The sequence below is a fragment of the Nyctereutes procyonoides genome, unplaced genomic scaffold, assembly GCF_905146905.1.
Source record: "Nyctereutes procyonoides isolate TBG_1078 unplaced genomic scaffold, NYPRO_anot_genome, whole genome shotgun sequence".
Classification (NCBI taxonomy): domain Eukaryota; kingdom Metazoa; phylum Chordata; class Mammalia; order Carnivora; family Canidae; genus Nyctereutes; species Nyctereutes procyonoides.
The window spans coordinates 55,945,220-55,961,449 of record NW_026575043.1 but is presented as its reverse complement, the minus strand read 5'-3'; the positions used below and the strand labels follow the sequence as shown (position 1 = coordinate 55,961,449).

Genomic DNA, 16,230 nt, shown 5'->3' with positions numbered 1-16,230 from the left:
ATTAAAAGATGAGTTTAAATCCCTCATCTTAAGTGAGTAGACTTATTTGTAGCTGTTCTAAGCAATAAATATACTTAAACCCATTCTACTCTCACCTATTTCTGAATCCTTTGTGAGTAGTGCTGACAGTTGATAGTTTAGCACTTTTTCTTTCCTGTTCTTTCCCCACTGTACATGAGTTGCTAAAAGCATATGCAGTGTTTAAACATTGGGCTCTTGTATATTACTTTTTTGAATTCTGACCATTCTAAGGGATGCAGAACAGAGGTGATAATCTAGTTTTAGATAAATGCAAACATTTTATTAAATACTGTTGTCCTACCATGAGGCAGTGAGCACCTTAAGGGCAGAACTATCACACTGACCATTATAATCTTGCTGAGCATATGACAGTCTCTCGGTGAATAATGAATGAAACTTGAAATCAATCAGAAGTATGTGGTAGATTCAGCTAAAAAAACATGGTTATTATGCAACTTCTGTACAGAGCGGATAATTGGAAGTCTATATGCGCACATTCAATTATAGCTAAACTTAGAGTATGTGCCGGATACTGTGCTTGGCTGCAAGTGTTTGGTTCTTCACCAGAGTACATCCTGTATATGTGTGCTGCTGTTCACGCTTTACAGTTGAGGAAACTGAGTCTTTGTGGTTTATTGCTTCTATAATAAACTGTATCTCATTTGCTAGAGAATATAATGTATACTCAGTGTATACAAGCAGGTCATATTTTGATTTGTTAGAGGCCCAGGTCACAATTCTCCTTAAGCAACTTTATTGAGATATAATTCACATGCCTTAACTGTCATTCTTCTGAAGCATACAATTCTGTGGGTTTTTTTAGTATATTGAGTTGGGGGTCATCATCACTATCTTAATTTCAGAATATCTTCATCCTCTAAAAAAGAAAGCCCAAACCTATTAGCAGTCTTTCCCTAGGCCCGAGCAGCCACAATTTATTCTGGATATTGTGTATAAATGGGGCCATATCATATATGGCCTTTTGAGACTTTGAGACTGCCTTCTTCACCTGGCATATTGTTCATCCATGTAGCATGGGTCACATACTTCATTTATGTGGGTAATGTATCTCATTGCTTTTTATGGCTGAATATGCCTTTATCTGGGTATACATTTCATTTATCCATTCATCAGTTCACAGATATTTGGGTTGTTTCCCCTTTTTGGCCACTATAAATAATGCTCCTGTGAATACTCATGTACAAGTTTTTGTGTAAATGTGTGCTTTCACTCTCTTAGGTACACCCCTAGCCATGGAATTGCTAGGGGCATATGACTACTCTGTTTAACATTTTGAGTAACTTCCAAACTGTTAACCTAAGTGGTTACATCCTTTCCATTCCCACCAGCAACATAGAAGTTTCTCCATATTCTTACCAACACTTGTTACTGTCTTTTATTTATTTTTTAATTTTAGCCATGAAGTGGTATCTTCCCTAATTTCCTAATGGTGTTGAACATCTTGTCCTGTGTTTATTTTCTGTTAGTATGTTGTCTTTGGAGAAATGTCTTTTTAAATCCTTATCCATTTTAATTGGGTTATATGTCCTTTTAATGATCTGTTTTATTTATATATGTATATATATATATATACACATACACGCATATGTGTGTATATTTTTTCTGTTTTATCAGATTTGATTTGCAGGAATTTTTCCCATTCTTGGTTTTCTTGGTGTCCTTTGTAGCATGAATGTTTTTAATTTTTATAAAAGTCCCATTTGTCAGTTTTTTTTCTTTTATTGCTTGTGCTTTCAGTGTCCTGCCTTAGGTCTGAAATCATAAAGGTTTTTTTGTTTTGTTTTTAAAGATTTTATGTATTTATTCATGAGAGACAGAGAGAGGGGCAGAGACAGGCAGAGGGAGAGGCAGGCTCCTCTCAGCAAGCCCAGTGTGGGATTTGATCCTGGGACCCCAGGATCATGCCCTGGCCAGAACGCAGGCGCTCAACCGCTGAGCCACCCAGGCATCCCCATAAAGGTTTTATATATGGTGTGAGGTATAGGGGTCCAGCTTCTTTCTTTTGCATTTGGATATCTATTTATCTAAGCACCATTTGTTGAAAGACATATTCATTGAATTATCCTGGCACCCTTGTCAAAAATCAATTGACTACATTATCCACTATGCCAGCACCACACTGTCTTGGTTACTGTAGCTTTGTGTAGTTTTGACATCATTGAGTTTGTTCTCTCTATGTTGTTGTTTTTTTCTATAGTATATTTCCATATAAATTTTAAGATTAGCTTGCTAATTTCCTCAAAACAGCCTGGGATCTTGATAAGAGTTTTGTTGATTGTATAGATCATATTGGGGAATATGGCCATCAACAATAGTAAATCTTCCCGTGCAGGAAAATGCCACTTAGGTGATGATGTAGTATCTTTCCATTTATTTAGATCTTTTATTTTAGCATTCTTTTGTTTACAATGCATAAGTCTTATACTTTTTATTTATTTTATTTATTTTATGGGTAGGTTTTTTTTTTTTTTGGAAGCTATGTGTAATTGGGATTGTTTTCTTTGCTAGTGTATAGAAATGCATTTGATTTTTGTCTGTTCTTATATCTTGTAGTCTTGCTGGCATGACATCTTAATAGTTTTTCAGGAGTCCTTTGAGATTTTTTTATTTATAATATCATGTCATCTGCAAACAAATATTTCTGTGTCTTTCCCATCTGGGTGCCTTTTATTTCATGTTTAATTGCCATAGAGACTCCTCAGTAGAATATTGAATAGAAGTGGCAAGAGCAGACATCCTTGTCTTGTTCCTGATCATAGGGGAGAAGCATAGTCTTCTATCATGAAGTCTGATGTTGGGGCTTTTGTAGATGTTCCTTATCATGTTGAAGCCCCATCACAATTTAGTTTTTAGGTTGTCAGTATATTCTTGTTTGCTCTGTTTGGTGGTTGGGTATTTATATCCAAACTAGATAGTTTTGTTGAATTACTAGAACCAGTGGGTCATTGACCTGGATAAGATGTAATCCTAAGACATTTACAATGATACATGAAACATTTTGGAAAAATCTGTGACTACTTAACCTGAGCCACACAAAATAATGTGTTTATTTATTAAAACATTAACACTGGGGGCGCCTGGGTGGCTCAGTTGGTCAGGCATCTGTCTTCAGCTCAGGTCATGATCTGGTGTCCTGGGATCCAGCCCTGTGTCTGGGCTCCCTGCTCAGTGGGTAGCCTTCTCCCTCTCCCTCTTGTGTATGTGCATTCTCTCTCTGTCAAATAAATAAAATCTTTTTTAAAAATAATATTAAAACTATACATGTTGAGGCTTTTTAACTTCCACTTTTATTAGGATTAATAATCTGATTGACTCTGCCATTTGGCATTTAACCCAATAATTTGGTTCTGTGAAACCATAGAAATGAACTTGAATTTTAACTGTAGATCTAAATTATTTCTTGGCAGTCTTACTCTCTACATAGCCTGAAGGGATAAATGGCACAAACTGTGCTTTTAGACATAATAGCTTTTATACTTTCATTTAAATTCTGAAATTAAGTTTGAGGGTTTTTTTGTTTTTTGTTTTTTAATGGAGAGCAAGCAGGGGGAGGGGGAGCAGGAGAAGCAGACTCCTGCTAAGCAGGGAGCCTGACATGGGACTCAGTCTAGGGACCCCAGGATCATGACCTGAGCCAAAGGCAGACACAACCAATGCACCATCTAAGTGGCGAGCTTGAGGGGTTCTTTGATCATTTGAAAAACTGGAGAAAATTGTGAATTATTTTGAAGATGATAAGTGTGGAGTTACTATTTGGATACTTGCAGAAAGAAAAGAGATCTTTTGTAGTCATTTTTTGGGTATAGGGTTCATCTCCTAAATTCAGGTGAGAAAGTTCTTTTTGCTAGCTTTTGAACAACTCTAGAGTGGTTTTGCTGAACTTTCTGAAGGCTAGGCTGGACCAGGAGTTTTTTTGAAGGGGGAAGATGTAGGGATTGAGGAAGTTAAATTTCAGATGTTGCTATACCAGCTAATAACCTTTCCAAGGATAAGGGTGTAATTGGAGTAATTGGAGTAGACATTTCCAATTGGGTAATTGGAGTAGACTTTTCCAAGGAGACATTGTGAAAGCATGCATAGCAAATGCTATGTAAACCTTAGAAATATCTAGAATATAGGAGCCAAATAAAATTGCTTTGGCAAGGAAAAGTATGGAAATAGTTATCTACATTTTCATATTTTGAAGCCACAGTACTTTTGTATTATTATCTTAGTGCCAGGAAAATATTTGGGTGGATGGAAACCAAAATTAGTAAAATTGGTTATAATTTTATGAAAAGTGAACATCCATATTTTTAAGCTTTCTGGGTTATCTGCTAATCTTATCAAGGTGCATCAAGCTGTGGTCATCCTAAAAGTCCTCACATAAGAATTTTAAGGGTTCCAGTGTATGCTTGGGGGGTTATTGACTCTCAAGGCCGTTGTTTTGGGGATCGTTTAAAACAGACTTTATGTATGTTGGTGATCTGGAGTTGGTGAGTAGTACAAAGATATAGGTATCCTTAGATGATTTCTGTCCTATAATAAGTATATGTTAGAGCAAATCATATCTTACGATTATGGAAGCGATAGAAATGACACAGTCTTAACATCAAATAGGATTTCCTTTAGCTTCTCAAGAGATTGATTTTATATTTCCTAAAATGAAAAGTAAATATTCAGTAAGGCCAGCAATTTTGGGATTTAGTCAATAAAAAAAACTAATTCTTAAACTTCGTAACTAAGGGAAGAAAAATTTCACTTTTAGTAGTCATCTTGCAGTAACAGAAATTAGTAACGTGAGCATTGTTTCCAAGCAGTTGAGGGAAGGAAAGACAAAGTGGTGAAATAGAAAGATGACTGGTTGGCAGAAGAACCCAGATAATTCTAATTCTGTATGACACTGGATAAATGAACCTCTGCAGAATTGGGTAATTGGAGTAGAGGTTTTTTTTAAGGAGGTTTCTGGCTCTAAAAGATGTCTAGTTCTGATAACATGGCCTTATCATTTGCTACTGAGGCCATGAATCCAAGTGTAGTCTTGCTGTTAGGAAGAAAAGGATTGGAGCAGTCTGAAGAGTCAGCAGACACTTTAGTCCATAACTGCCAAGCTCCCTAACACCTAACACAATACCCAAGGCATCATCACTTCTGTGCTATGAACGGGAAAGTTTGTAAACTGAGTGTGTGTGCGTGTGTGTGTGTGTGTGTGTGTGTGTGAGAGAGAGAGAGAGAGAGAGAGTATATAGAGCCTTTTAGTAAATATTTGGGGTTCTGTAGGCCCCATATAGTCTCCATAGAAAAAAAATTTTTTAATTAAGCCTTTAAAATGTAAAAAACATGCTTGTCTTGTGGGCTCTCTCAAAGATTTTGAGAGAGGGCACACATGTATACCCACTGGAACAGGGGGAGATGTAGCAGGAGAGGGAGAGAATCTCAGGCAGACTGCAAGCTGAGTGCAGAGCCTAACTTGGGGCTGGATGAAGCTCACAACCCCGAGATCATGACCTGAGCTGAAATCAAGAGTTGGGCCCTTAAACCAACTGAGCCACCCAGGTGCCCCATTGAGGGCTTTTTTTTTAAAAAAAACAGACAAAAACAGGCCTGTAGATTTGGCCAGTCGCTTAGAGCAATGTTTCTCTAACTTTATGTGCATGTGCATTTTGTCAAAGTGTGGATTTTGATTCTGTAGGTCTGGAATGGAGTCTGATTGTTCAGCATTAGACCAGGCTCCCAGGTGGCTCACACTTGAGAAGCAGAGCTCTAGCACAGTAGTTCTTAATCATTTCTAGATAGCAGTCCTTTTGAGAATTGAATTCTCCCTCCCCAAAGACACATTCAAAATCACGCATGCATTTTCAAGGCAGTTCATTTGTCCTTCTTCCCAGAAATCTACCTCAGGATCTAGCTATTTGGTTTTTAAAAGTACACACTCCATATGATCCAGCAATTCCATTTCTGAGTATATATCTGAAGGAAAGGAGATCACGATCCCAAAGAAATAACTGTACCTACATACTGCTTGTAGCATTGTTTACGATAGGCAATACATGGAAACAACCCAAATATCTGTTGATGAATGGATAAAGAAAATGTGTTATATATATGCAGTAGAATATTACCTATAAAAGAGAAGTAAATCATGCCGTTTGCAACAACAAAATTGGCCCTTGAGGATGTTAGGCTAAGTAAGTCAGAGAAAGGCACATGTGTGATCTCACACGTAGAATCAAAAAAAACCCAAAACTCCTAACCCAAAACTCCTAGAAACAGATCAGACTGGTGTTTGCCAGGGATATCCAGGTGAAAGAATTGGGTGAAGGTGGCCAGAAGGTACAACATTCCAGTTATCAGACCAGTGTTCAAGGGATATAATGCCAAGCATGGTGACTCTAGCTAACAATACTATTTTGTATATTTGAAAGTTGCTAAAAGTAGCTCCTATCACAAGGAGAAATATTTTTAACTGTGAGCTGATGAATGTTAAGTAATTGTAATCACTTTGCAATTTATGAAGTCATTACGTTGTATACCTTTAGCTTATACAGTGTTATATGCTGATCTTAACAAAGCCGGAGGAGGGGGAGAAGCACTTAAATGATGTAATTAAGTAAAATTACATAGTATTGCTGGACTATTGTTAGTTTTCACCTGTTTCTAAAATGATAAACATGGGGCGCCTGAGTCGATAGAGCATGAGATTCTTTTTTTTTTTTTTTTTTTTTATTAATTAATGATAGTCACAGAGAGAGAAAGAGAGAGAGGCAGAGACATAGGCAGAGGGAGAAGCAGGCTCCATGCACCGGGAGCCCGATGTGGGATTCGATCCCGGGTCTTCAGGATCACGCCCTGGGCCAAAGGCAGGCGCCAAACCGCTGCACCACCCAGGGATCCCCAGAGCATGAGATTCTTGATCTCAAGGTCATGAGTTTAAGCCCCAGGTTGGGAGTAGAGATTACTTTAAAAAAAAAATGCTCTAAAATGATTAACATGGATCAGAGAAGTAGAAGCAAAAATGTATGACCAAATAAGGTGGGAACAGGTTTGCTCTCTTGCCTTTTCCCCCATATGGAATTGTTTTTGCAGTGAGAAGGATAGGAGAATGGGGCTAGCTAGAGGTGTGGATCTGAGCCTCTTCATCCAGATAGTGTAGAAATCATTATCTTAGTTGTTCTGTAAGTCATAATTCTGTTTCACAGTCAGAGATGTTCTTAAGAATTTGTACATAAGCAGGAGAGCAAATAGTCTAACAGAAATTGGTCCAGATGTATTAGACGTAGAGTATTGAGACCTAGGGCCATTCATTCATCAATCAGGGCAGCTGAGACTTGAAGAACCTGAGAAACAAGGAACTCAGGAAGGTCTCCCCTGACCATCAGATCACTATGGACTGGTTGATCTTGAAGCCTCATCTGAAATCTCCGGGGCTGGCATTTCCTGATTTCCTGTAATTACCTCCTCCCTGTTCCCCCATGACTCAGTGGTAGTCATAGTACCAGTAAGTACCAACTCCATTCATGTCACTGTGATTAAGATTTTGGAAAAATTAGAAGAAACCACCTGGTTTAAGGAACATATTTCCTAAGTGATACAGAGCTTCCAAGATCACCAGATTTGACTATGTAAAAATATAAAACAACTTTGATCTTGAAGATAAAAGAATTTTGAAAAATAAAGCACTTGGTATTACCAATGCTCATAAAAATAAAAGATTGTGAAATGAAGAAATTCCAAGAATTGAATTTAGTGGGATTATATGTTTGTGAGAAAATTCTGCTTCTATGAATCTATCCTCCAGAAGTAATCTCAGTGCACAAAGATGTTCAGCATATAACAGTATAATAGGAAAAATAAAAAATGCCTAGATGTCCATGGAAATGGTGACTGATTTAGTATGTAGTGCAGATATAAACCCTGTGACCTTGAGCAAGTTTGCTCGTGCCTCATCTCTAAACTGGGAATGAAGATAATCACGTGAAGGTTGTCAGTAAACCATAAAGACCAAACCATAAAGATTGGTATAGAATAAACAAGCATTCCCCCCACATTTTAGTGGGTGTTATCACTATGCAGACATTAAAAAAGCATGAGACAGATATGTACGTATTAATGTAAAAGTTTGTGATTTCTCTTTTAATAAAGTTTTAATAAGTGTTACAGTAGAGAAATGTATAGGAGAGAAAGATGTTATTTGGATGATGATGTCTATTTGGATAAGGAGACTGAGGAACAGGTTTTCACCTCTTAAAAATAGTCTTTACTTTTGTAATAATGAGAAAACTGTTGGTGGGTACGCCGGATCTGTGTGCTGTAAGCTTGCTTAGTGATGGGCTTCTTCTGTAGCATCTCATGAGCCCTTAGCTTAAACCTCCAAAAACTGGAACCTTGGCTCTTTAGGACCAGCTGTGCCATTTTTTAATACATTTTATTAAAAAATATTCCTTATTACAAGCTAAAATATACTCGTCTATTCTGTACGTTAGTTTTTCACTTTGTAGTCACACAAAAGTTTTATTCCTCCTCCCATGATACTGTTAGGGAGGTGAGGGTAAATTCATGGCCCTTTTGGAAGTGGAAGGAAACTTAAACGACTTGAACTTGGAGCTGCTGAGCTTGTCCAGTCACACATGGCAGTTGTTTATGGTGGAAGGGGGAGTCTTGAGTGCTCACAGTGTGGTGTGTGCTAAAGTTTTTATTTCCAAGTTAGTTTTAGCTCTTTCAGCTGTTCATGTAATTATTTTCAAACCCTTTGCCATCTTGATGATTTTCTTTGGTGCTCAGACTTAAATGCCATTATGTAAATGGAGTCTGGTTGATATTCTAGACATTTCTTGCTTTTACCATCTAAGGACAATTCTTTGGCAGCCTTCATTGCCTTACCAGCTAAAGCCCTGGTCTCACATGTGCTCTTTCGCCTTCACCTCTAATCTCTGCTAGCATATATGGGTTTGAGCCGGGGTGGAGGGGTGGGTTTATAGTCTAAATGTAGAATTTAAGTAACAATGCTGTTGCCTCATTCAGCTCAGCCAAGTCTGAGATCTCTTTGGTCCTGACTCTTCATTGTTCTTTGCTTTGTGACATTTTTCAGCTTGACAATCATCCTAAGTCTATGATGCTTGTTTATTAAAGCAAGTAATGGTGCAAGTACTTCATTCATTGACAGCTATTTCTCTGGTGCCCACCGTGCACCAGCACAGGGCTAAGGGAGTGGTGACTGTGTGCCTTTTTTTTTTTCTTAAATTTTTTTTAAACTTTAAAAATTTTTTTTAAATTAAAAATTTTTTTTAATTTATTTTTATTTTTTTATTTTTTTGAGTGTGTGCTTCATGGAGCTTTTGGTGTAGTAGGAAGACTTTGCGAGCATGACTACTGAGCATGTGGTGTGAGCGTCTTGGGAAAGGAAAGGATGTGCTATCTGGGCACATGGAATGGGGATGGCAGCCTACAGTGAGAGTTTGCAGAAAGCCTTGTGGGTGGGGTGGAATGGGGTGGAGGGAAGAGGGTGTGTGAAGACTCAGAAGGAACTTTGAAGAATTGGAAACCATTGTGTTGGAAGTTAGAGGAAGGGGGGGGCGGGGATAGTGGTAAGAGGCAAGCAACAGCCAGGTCCTGGGAGGTGCTATGGTTAAATTTGATCTCAATCCTGGGAGGAAGAAGTTATTGAAACATTTTATTTAAGAGTGTTAGATTTTGTCTTTTTTTTTTTTGTCCATTTGCATTTTTGAAAGATGAGTCTTCTCATGGGTAATACTCCCAGAAAAATGGACAGGGAGCAAACTTGGTGTACTATGGCGACTTGTGATGTTCCTTCCCTGCTCACTCTGAGTCCTGGAGAAAGCAGACAAGTGGGCTTCACAAGTGAGGAATTTCCTTCACTCTGCCTGACTATAAAATCTATGACTCAATTCGGAAACATAATAAAAATGTTTGAGTCATAGTTAAATGTTTAAGTAATTTAGATTAATTCTATTATAGTTTGCTTTTCCTAGGAGCCAGTTAAACTCAAAAATAATAGTGATACTTAGGAGATCATTTCTGATCTTATTTACAGTTTTTCCTTAGAAAAAATTTGAATAGCTGGTAGAAATTGTTAAAATAAGTTAGAATTCCCCCCCCTACATATAACCAATTCATAAAAAAGCCTTTTCTGAGGGGGCACTTTGGGGTAGCACAGTTGGTTAAGCATCTGACTCTTGGTTTTGGCTCAGGTCTTGATCTCTCGGTTGTGAGATGGAGCCCCAGGTCAGGTTCTGTGCTTAATATGGAGTCCCCTTAAGATTCTCTCTTCCTCTGCCCCCTTCTTCCCCTACCACTCCCCTACACTCTATTTTATAGAACTCCCTATAAAATAAATAAATCTTTTTTTTTTTTAAGGCCTTTTCTGAGTAATGCTGATTTTAGTAATCTCTATACCCAGCAGGGGCATCACAGCCTAGAGATCAAGAACCACACATTCTAGTGACTGAGCCATCCAGACACCCCCATCAGTATTCTTTTTTTTTTTTTTTAAAGATTTTATTTATCTATTCATGATAGTCACACGCAGAGACATAGGCAGAGGGAGAAGCAGGCTCCATGCAGGGAGCCCGACGTGGGATTCGATCCCGGGTCTTCAGGATCGTGCCCTGGGCCAAAGGCAGGCGCTAAACCGCTGCGCCACCCAGGGATCCTTCATTTGTGATAAAATATGTAACATCGTTTAAGTACAACGGCTTACAAACATTCTTTCCTAGATTTTAAGATAAGGCTTTCTCTAAAGTAAAGATTTCTGAGATGTAGCAGAGTAATTTCTTTGACTTGTATTCTTGGTGATCTAGCACAAAGTATACATTGAGGATTTTGTTCAGAGTGGAAATCCCTATCGTGGTAGCAGATTAAAGAGCTATGGACTTACGAAGCCAAGAGCTAAATTTTGAAGTGTCAGATGTTAAACAAATGGGAGGTATTTATAATAGAGTTTATTCTCTTATTACACCACCAGAACCCAAGAGACAGGGAAAAAATTTCAGAGGAAAAAATTGCAGAGCATCCCCTTGGCAAGAGTAAGAATTTTCCACTACCACTTGCCCTAAGGGCATTGACATGCCACATCAGGGAAATATTACTGGGTGCAGTCATCAGGAACCGCACTGCCTGCTCCTCACTCACAAAACCCTCTGTCTGAAATGTGCAGAAGCCTGAAGACAAAGGAAGATTATGCCTTAGTTTGAAAAGTACCTATTGATTTGCTTCCTTAGCGTGTGCTTCCTAATAGATTCAATCCTAAATTGACTCTTACAACCAAAAAGCACAGAGTCACACAGCAGGTTAAAAGAAGTCTTTCATTAATTGAAGTTCCTTAGGCAAGACCTCTTTTACTTTGAGCTTCAGTTTCCTATAACTAAAATGAGGACATGGGTTGAATAGGATGATGTGAGGGTTTTTCTAGCTAAGAGAATACTAGAACATAGCAGGTTTTTAGGACCAGTTTAGATTGATGCTGCTTTATGGATTTATACTACCTTTCCACAGGGATCAGGGTTTTGTTTTGTTTTCTTTTTTTAAGTATTTATTTAAGAGATAGTACAAGCAGAGGAAGGGACAGAGGGAGAGGGAGAAGCAGGCTCCCTGCTGAGCAGGGAACCTGATGTGGGGCTGGATCCCAGGACCTTGGGATCATGACTTGAGCTGAAGGCAGATGCTTTAATAGACTGAACCATCCAGGTGCCCCAGAGATCAGTTTCAAATGGAAACAAATTAAGTTTGAAACTTTGAGAGAGGGACGCCTGGGTGGCACAGCGGTTGAGCATTTGTCTTTGGCTCAGGTCGTGATCCCGGAGTTCCAGGATCGAGTCCCGCATTGGGTTTCCTGTGAGAAACCTTCTTCTCCCTCTGCCTGTATCTCTGCCTATCTCTTTCTCTCATGAATAAATAAATACAATCTTTAAAAAAAAAAAAAGTTTGAGAGAGAGCGAGCGTTCTTTTGAGTGAGCAGGGGGAGGACAGAGGGAGAGACTCTCAAGCCAACTCCATGCTTAGTGTAGAGCCTGTTGTGGGGCTCAGTCTCACAACCTTGAGATCATGACCTGAGCCAAAATCAAGAGTCAAGATGCTTAACTGAGCCACCCCGGTGCTCCCAATGTAAAAATTTAAGGTAATAAATTTCTCAGGTGTTGGGGGACTTAAGGTCTTCTAGGTCTAAAACTGGCATATTTGGCACATGAGAAATAGTACAAAACAAACAAGCTGTTCTGAATAAGCCCTTCATGGGATCTGTAACCTAGTTATGTTTGGTAGTGGTGGTTGTTTTTTATTTTTTTAGTGTTCAGAGAGCTTTTTTTGTCCATTTTCGTTGACCCCACCCCAAATATATTGAACTGGATTCTTGAAGAGCAGGTCCTGAGATTGTATAATTTGTAAGTGGCTCCCAGATGATTTTTTTTTTTTAATTCCTAAATATTTCATTGCCTCCTGGTAGAATGGCTGTTGTCAGTTGGAAGAAATGTTGAGAAAAGCTTGAGGTCAATTTTTAAGGACTTCCCAGGTCATTTGTTCTACTAGCATTTGATATCTGAGTCATTCCTAAATATTTGGCCAGCAATTAAATGTGTATCCATACAATTTCTATACACCAAGAACATGACTTTCATATATTTAAAATAGACCTTTGGGACAGGGGCGCCTGGCTGGCTCAGTCAGTAGAGCATGCAACTCTTGATGTCAGAGTTGTGAGTTTGAGCCTCACGTTGGGTATAGGGATTGCTTAAAAGTAGTCTTAAAAAAAAAAACCTTTAGGGGGCTGCCCAGGTGGCTCAGCAGTTTAGCACTGCCTTCTTCCCAGCAGGGAGCCTGCTTCTCCCTCTGCCTGTGTCTGTCTGTCTGTCTGTCTGTCTGTCTGTCTGTGTCTGTCTGTCTGTCTGTCTGTCTCTCATAAATAAATAAATAAATAAATAAATAAATAAATAAATAAATAAATAAATGAAATCAATCTTAAAAAAAAAAAAAAAAGACCGGGCAGCCCAGGTGGCTCAGTGGTTTAGCGCCGCCTTCAGTCCAGGGTGTGATCCTGGAGACCCAGGATCGAGGTCTGCGTCAGGCTCCCTGCATGGAGCCTGCTTCTCCCTCTGCCTGTGTCTGTGCCCCTCTCTGTGTCTCTCATAATAAATAAAATCTTTAGGAAAAAATAAATAAAGTAATTAAATAAATAAATAAAATAAACCTTTAGGGGGAAAGTAGCTGTTTTTTTTTAAATAATGCCAGTATAATTTTTAATGCATATATGTGGTTATTGATACTGCCGTAAACTAATAGCTAGTATGTTGACCATGTTACCCAGGAAAGAAATTTAACCTTGGTATTTATTGCCTCAAAGATATGTTCCACCCATTTTAAATCCAAATCCTCTGAGCTTGCAGTGAAACACAGAAAAATAAATGCCAAGGTACTTCTTTTGAGTCCTCTTATAGTTTATCCTCAGTTTGAATATTAGATTGACTGGCTTTAAATGTGGTAGGTATATAAGACTACAAGCCCACACTGAGCTCCCTGCTCAGATATGAGTCTGCTGCTCCGTCTGCCCCTCCACCCTCTTCATGTTCTCCCTTTAAAATAAGTGAATTTTTTAAAAATGTTGGGGCACTTGGGTGGCTTGGTCAGTTGAGCACACCTGCCTTCCGCTCGGGTCATGATCCCAGGATCCTGGGATCAAGCCCTGCTCAGCAGGGAGTCTGCTACTTTACCACCACCACCCCACCTGGACTCTTGAGCTCTTTGCTTTCTCTCTCTCTCTTTATCCTTCTCAAATAGATAAAATCTTTTTTTTTTTTTTTTTTAAGAAATACTCTGCTTTTAAATTGTTGATACGATCAGCTGTTGGAGGGCATGTGTCATAGTACTTAACAGATTGTGGAGACCTCTGTGCCATGTTAGAAATTTTTTGCTGCTGTAGAACTGTGACATAAACTGCCTCTGACAGCAAGAAACATTTTCAAGTAATATTTCCATTTAGGGTCATATGTTTGTCATTGAACCTTATATTTTCATGTTTAAGATCATGATCAAATTAATTATGACATCCAGAAATAAAATATAGTAAAAAAATTTTAATTTCAATTTTTCATTTTGATGGGGCGTTTTAGCGGTTGTAGGTCACTTAAGTCTCATATAAGGTTTATTGTAGTAGGAGCAGAATTAAGTGAAAAATACACGTTTATTCACTCAGGGTGTATTGCAGTTTGTTGCATAAGCATTTCCAGCAGGAATTTCACCTTAACTTAATGTGTCCCTGCAGTCAAATGCAAGGATGATCTTTGCCTCTTGAGATTATATACTGACAATCTGTTTCTGGGCCGCTTTGTGAGCACATATCCTAGTTAGGCTACAGGGTTGTTTAATGAACTGGAGCTCAATAAGCAATCATATTCTTCCTAAACTTCAGAGCTCTGAAATGCAGGAAAATTAAAGCTAAATTGAAGGCATAACAAATGAAATAAATCTACTTGGACAGAATGGCTATTATGCCAGTTTATATATAACCAGTGAGAATTAAAATTAAGTATGTAGAGTAAGCATAGAAAGTGAACATTTGATTTAAGAGTATGATGTGCAGGAGCACCTGGGTGGCTCAGTTGTCTAAGCATCTAACTTTTTTTTTAATTTTTTAATTTTTTAAAAAAGATTTTATTTATTCATGAGACACACACAGAGAGGCAGAGACACAGGCAGGGGGAGAAGCAGGCTTCATGCAGGGAGCCTGATGTGGGATTCAATCTCAGAACTCCAGGATCATGCCCTGAGCCGAAGGCAGACAACCGCTGAGCCAACAGGCATCCCCCAACTTTAATTTCTGTTCAGGTCCTGATCTCAGGGTTGTAAGATCGAGCTCCACATCAAGCTCCATGATTTTCTCTCTGCCCCCCCGCCCCCTCCACACACACACCTATACACCCTCTTTAAATAACAGAACAAGGGGATCCCTGTGGTGGATCAGCTCAGTGGTTTAGCACCGCCTTCAGCCCAGGGCATGATCCTGGAGTCCCAGGATCGAGTCCTGTGTCGGGCTCTCTGCATCGGGCTCCCTGCATGGAGCCTGCTTCTCCCTCTGCCTGTGTCTCTGCCTCTCTCTCTTTTTAGCTGTGTCTCTAGATAAATGAATAAGAGATTTATTTCTCTTTCTCTTTGTCTCTCTCTTTGTCTCTCTCTTTGTCTCCCTCTCTCTCTCTCTCTCTCTCTCTCTCTCTGGGTCTCTCATGAATGAATAAATAAAATCTTAAAAGGGGGGGCGGAGAATACCTGGGTGACTCAACGGTTTGGTGCCTGCCTTCAGCCCAGGGCCTGATTCTGGAGTCCTGGGATCGAGTCCCATGTCGGGCTCCTTGCATGGGGCCTGCCTTCTGCCTGTCTGTCTGTCTCTCTCTCTCTCTCTCTCTCTCTCTCTCTCTCTCATGAATAAATGAATAAAATCTTTATAAATAAATAACAAAAAGCTATGTGCAATTCTAGGGGAGACTGTACTTGTTCTAATTTTTAACTCTCCCATATATCAGACTTCCTGTTACCTTAGTTACCTTTCAGAAAATCAGGGAAAGCTATTGTACATTTATTTTAACTTCCAGTTGTTTTGATACTGATATGTATGTATTCAGCAATATTTGAAAGCCTACAGAGTGCTAGATGCTGTTCTCAAGACCCATGTAAAACACTGGCTTAATCTGTTCCTTCTTCTGCACTGTTTACTCTATACAAATTAGAGATGTGGGCCTTTAAGAGCTGCTGTTAAAGGAGCTCTTTGGCCCAGGGAAGAAGACTCCATTGATTTACAGTTGCTCTTGAAATGATGCAAGAGATTTATTCATTTATTTGATAAATTTCAAAAGGTACTGAAGGGTACAAAGTGAAAAGTCTCCCTCCATTCCATACCCAGTTACTCAGCATTAAGATATTTGTAACACCTTCTCAAAGGTATTTCCTTATATGAATGATAGCTCCATTATAGGTGATTCTTCACATTTATGTTTTCCCTCTTAATATACAGTATATATTTTATTTTATACTGTTTTGTTTTATTTTGCTTATTAGAGAAAGAGAGACAAGAAAGCACAAGCAAGGAGAGGGAGAATTAGACTCTGCTGAGCAGGGAGCCGAGTGCACAGTGTTCAGTCCCAGGGCCCTGGGATCATGACCTGAGCCCAAGGCAGATACTTAACCAACTGAGCCACCCAGGCTCCCCAG

General features: G+C 39.0%; 1 protein-coding gene across 2 annotated transcripts in view; it reads left to right on the top strand.

Moving 5' to 3' along the window:
• ATP2A2 (ATPase sarcoplasmic/endoplasmic reticulum Ca2+ transporting 2) overlaps window positions 1–16,230 on the top strand; it is a 60,833-nt gene that overhangs the window by 18,191 nt on the left and 26,412 nt on the right. The window lies entirely within an intron of this gene.